Below are 5,056 nucleotides of genomic sequence, written 5' to 3' on the forward strand. Positions count from 1 at the left end.
TGTTGCCGGCCTTCTTGTCCGCTAAGTATTTGGGGCAGTTCCGCTTCCAGTGACCACTTCCCTTGCAATAAAAACACTCAGTCTCAGGCTTGGGTCCATTCTTTGGCTTCTTCCCGGCAGCTTGCTTACCGGGCGCGGCAACTGCCTTGCCGTCCTTCTTGAAGTTCTTTTTACCCTTGCCTTTCTTGAACTTAGTAGTTTTATTCACCATCAACACTTGATGTTCCTTTTTGATTTCTACCTCCGCTGATTTCAGCATTGAATATACCTCAGGAATGGTCTTTTCCATCCCCTGCATATTGAAGTTCATCACAAAGCTCTTGTAGCTCGGTGGAAGCGACTGAAGGATTCTGTCAATGACCGCGTCGTCCGGGAGATTAACTCCCAGCTGAGTCAAGCGGTTATGTAACCCAGACATTGTGAGTATGTGCTCACTGACAGAACTATTTTCCTCCATTTTACGGCTGAAGAACTTGTCGGAGACTTCATATCTCTCGACCCGGGCATGAGCTTGAAAAACCATTTTCAGCTCTTCGAACATCTCATATGCTCCGTGTTTCTCAAAACGCTTTTGGAGCCCCGGTTCCAAGCTATAAAGCATGCCTCACTGAACGAGGGAGTAATCATCAGCATGCTGCTGCCAAGCGTTCATAACGTCTTGGTTTTCTGGGATGGGTGCGTCACCTAGCGATGCTTCTAGGACATAATCTTTCTTGGCAGCTATGAGGATGATCCTCAGGTTCCGGACCCAGTCCATATAGTTGCTGCCATCATCTTTCAGCTTGGTTTTCTCTAGGAACGCGTTGAAGTTGAGGACAACATGGGCCATTTGATCTACAAGACATATTGTAAAGATTTTAGACTAAGTTCATGATAATTGAGTTCATCTAATCAAATTATTCAATGAACTACCACTCAGATAGACATCCCTCCAATCATCTAAGTATAACATGATCCGAGTTAACTAGGCCGTGTCCGATCATCACGTGAGACGGACTAGTCAACATCGGTGAACATCTTCATGTTGATCATATCTTCTATACGACTCATGCTCGACCTTTCGGTCTTCTGTGTTCCGAGGCCATGTCTGTACATGTTAGGCTCGTCAAGTCAACCTAAGTGTATCGCGTGTGTAAATCTGGCTTACACCCGTTGTATTCGAATGTTAGAATCTATCACACCCGATCATCACGCGGTGCTTCGAAACAACGAACCTTCACAACGGTGCACAGTTAGGGGGAACACCTTCTTGAAATTATTTCGAGGGATCATCTTATTTAAGCTACCGTCGTTCTAAGCAAATAAGATCTAAAACATGATAAACATCACATGCAATCAAATAGTGACATGATATGGCCAATATCATTTGCTCCTTTGATCTCCATCTTCGGGGCTCCATGATCATCGTTGTCACCGGCATGACACCATGATCTCCATCATCATGTCTTCTTGAAGTTGTCTCGTCATCTATTACTTCTACTACTATGGCTAACGCTTTAGCAATAAAGTAAAGTAATTACATGATGTTTATGTTGACACGCAGGTCATAAATAAATAAAGACAACTCCTATGGCTCCTGCCGGTTGTCATACTCATCAACATGCAAGTCGTGATTCCTATTACAAGAACATGATCAATCTCATACATCACATATATCATTCATCATTCATCACAACCTTTGGCCATATCACATCACAAAACACTTGCTGCAAAAACAAGTTAGACGTCCTCTAATTGTTGTTGCAAGTTTTTACGTGGCTGCTATAGGTTTCTAGCAAGAACGTTTCTTACCTACGCCAAAACCACAACGTGAATTGCCAATTTCTATTTACCCTTCATAAGGACCCTGTTCATCGAATCCGATCCGACTAAAGTGGGAGAGACAGACACCCGCCAGCCACCTTATGCAACTAGTGCATGTCAGTCGGTGGAACCGGTCTCACATAAGCGTACGTGTAAGGTTGGTCCGGGCCGCTTTATCCCACGATGCCGCCGAATCAAGATAATACTAGTAACGGCAAGCAAATTGACAATATCGACGCCCACAACTACTTTGTGTTCTACTCGTGCATAGTAACTACGCATAGACCTAGCTCATGATGCCACTGTTGGGGAACGTTGCAGAAAACAAAAATTTTCCTACGTTTCACCAAGATCAATCTATGGAGTCAACTAGCAACGAGTGGAGAGTGCATCTACATACCCTTGTAGATCGCGAGCGGAAGCGTTCAAGAGAACGGGGATGATGGAGTCGTACTCGCCGTGATCCAAATCACCGATGACCAAGTGCCGAACGGACGGCACCTCCGCATTCAACACACGTACGGAGCGGATGACGTCTCCTCCTTCTTGATCCAGCAAGGGGAAAGGAGAGGTTGATGAAGATCCAGCAGCACGACGGCGTTGGTGGATGCAGCAATGATCGCAGCAGGGCTTCGCCGAGCTTCTGTGAGAGGGAGAGGTGTAGCAGGGGAGAGGGAGGCGCCAAGACTTGAGGTGCGACTGCCCTCCCTCTCCCCTTTATATAGGCCCCCTGGGGGGGCGCTGGCCCTGGAGATGGGATCTCCCAAGGGGGCGGCGGCCAAGGGGGGTGGAGTGCCCCCCAAGGCAAGTGGAGGCGCCCCCACCCTAGGGTTTCCAACCCTAGGCGCAGGGGGGCCCAAGGGGGGCACACCAGCCCACTATGGGCTGGTTCCCCTCCCCACTTCAGCCCATGGGGCCCTCCGGGATGGGTGGCCCCACCCGGTGGACCCCCGGGACCCATCCGGTGGTCCCGGTACAATACCGGTGACCCTGAATCTTTCCCGATGGCCGAAACTACACTTCCTATATATAATTCTTCACCTCCGGACCATTCCGGAACTCCTCGTGACGTCCAGGATCTCACCGGGACTCCGAACAACTTTCGGATTACTGCATACTCATATCTCTACAACCCTAGCGTCACCGAACCTTAAGTGTGTAGACCCTACGGGTTCGGGAGACACGTAGACATGACCGAGACGGCTCTCCGGTCAATAACCAACAGCGGGATCTGGATACCCATGTTGGCTCCCACATGCTCCTCGATGATCTCATCGGATGAACCACGATGTCGAGGACTTAATCAATCCCGTATTCAATTCCCTTTGTCAATCGGTACGTTACTTGCCCGAGACTCGATCGTCGGTATCCCAATACCTTGTTCAGTCTCGTTACTGGCAAGTCACTTTACTCGTACCATAATGCATGATCCCGTGATCAACCACTTGATTACATTGAGCTCATTATGATGATGCATTACTGAGTGGGCCCAGAGATACCTCTCCGTCATACGGAGTGACAAATCCCAGTCTCGATTCGTGCCAACCCAACAAACACTTTCGGAGATACCTGTAATGTACCTTTATAGTCACCCAGTTACGTTGTGACGTTTGGCACACCCAAGGCACTCCTACGGTATCCGGGAGTTGCACAATCTCATGGTCTAAGGAAATGATACTTGACATTCAGAAAAGCTACAACAAACGAACTACACGATCTTTGTGCTATGCTTAGGTTTGGGTCTTGTCCATCACATCATTCTCCTAATGATGTGATCCCGTTATCAATGACATCCCCATGTCCGTAGCCAGGAAACCATGACTATCTGTTGATCAACGAGCTAGTCAACTAGAGGCTCACTAGGGACACATTGTGGTCTATGTATTCACACATGTATTACGATTTACGGATAATACAATTATAGCATGAATAATAGACAATTATCATGAACAAGGAAATATAATAATCATTTTATTATTGCCTCTAGGGCATATTTCCAACAAGATAGACATCCCTCTAATCATCTAAGTGATCACGTGATTCATATCAACTAAACCATGTCTGATCATCATGTGAGATGGAGTAGTTTTCAATGGTGAACATCTCTATGTTGATCATATCTACTATATGATTCACGTTCGACCTTTCGGTCTCAGTGTTCCGAGGCCATATCTGCATATGCTAGGCTCGTCAAGTTTAACCCGAGTATTCTGCATGTGCAAAACTGGCTTGCACCCGTTGTATGTGAACATAGAGCTTATCACACCCGATCATCACGTGGTGTCTCAGCACGAAGAACTGTCGCAACGGTGCATACTTAGGGAGAATACTTATACCTTAAAATTTTAGTAAGGGATCATCTTGTAAAGCTACTGTCGTACTGAGCAAAATAAGATGCATAAAAGATAAACATCACATGCAATCAAAATATGTGACATGATATGGCCATCATCATCTCGTGCCTTTGATCTCCATCTCCAAAGTACCGTCATGATCTCCATCGTTACCGGCATGACACCATGATCTCCATCATCTTGATCTTTATCAACGTGTCGTCACATGGTCGTCTCGCCAACTATTGCTTTTGCAACTATTGCTATCGCATAGCGATAAAGTAAAGCAATTATATGGCGCTTGTATCTTATGCAATAAAGAGACAACCATAAGGCTCCTGCCAGTTGCCGATAACTTTAACAAAACATGATCATCTCATACAACAATTTATATCTCATCATGTCTGGACCATATCACATCACAACATGCCCTACAAAAATAAGTTATACGTCCTCTGCTTTGTTGTTGCAAGTTTTACGTGGCTGCTATGGGCTAAGCAAAAACCATTCTTACCTATGCATCAAAAACCACAACATAGTATAGTGATTGCTTTTTGATCTTCTGAAAGAACCCTGTTCATTGAAACCGATTCAACTAAAGTTGGGGAAACAGACACCCACTAGCCACCTGTGTGCGAAGCACGGCGGTAGAACCAGTCTCGCGTAAGCGTATGCGTAATGTCGGTCTGGGCCGCTTCATCCAACAATACCGCTGAATCAAGAATCAACTAGTAACGGCAAGCAATATGTATATACTCACACCCACAACTCCTTTGTGTTCTACCCGTGCATATAATATCTACGCATAGACCTGGCTCGGATGCCACTGTTGGGGAACACAGTAATTTCAAAAAATAAATCCTACGCACACGCAAGATCATGGTGATGCATAGCAACAAGAGGGGAGAGTGTTTTCTACG

This window comes from Triticum urartu, chromosome 3 (assembly GCF_003073215.2).
Source record: "Triticum urartu cultivar G1812 chromosome 3, Tu2.1, whole genome shotgun sequence".
Taxonomy (NCBI): domain Eukaryota; kingdom Viridiplantae; phylum Streptophyta; class Magnoliopsida; order Poales; family Poaceae; genus Triticum; species Triticum urartu.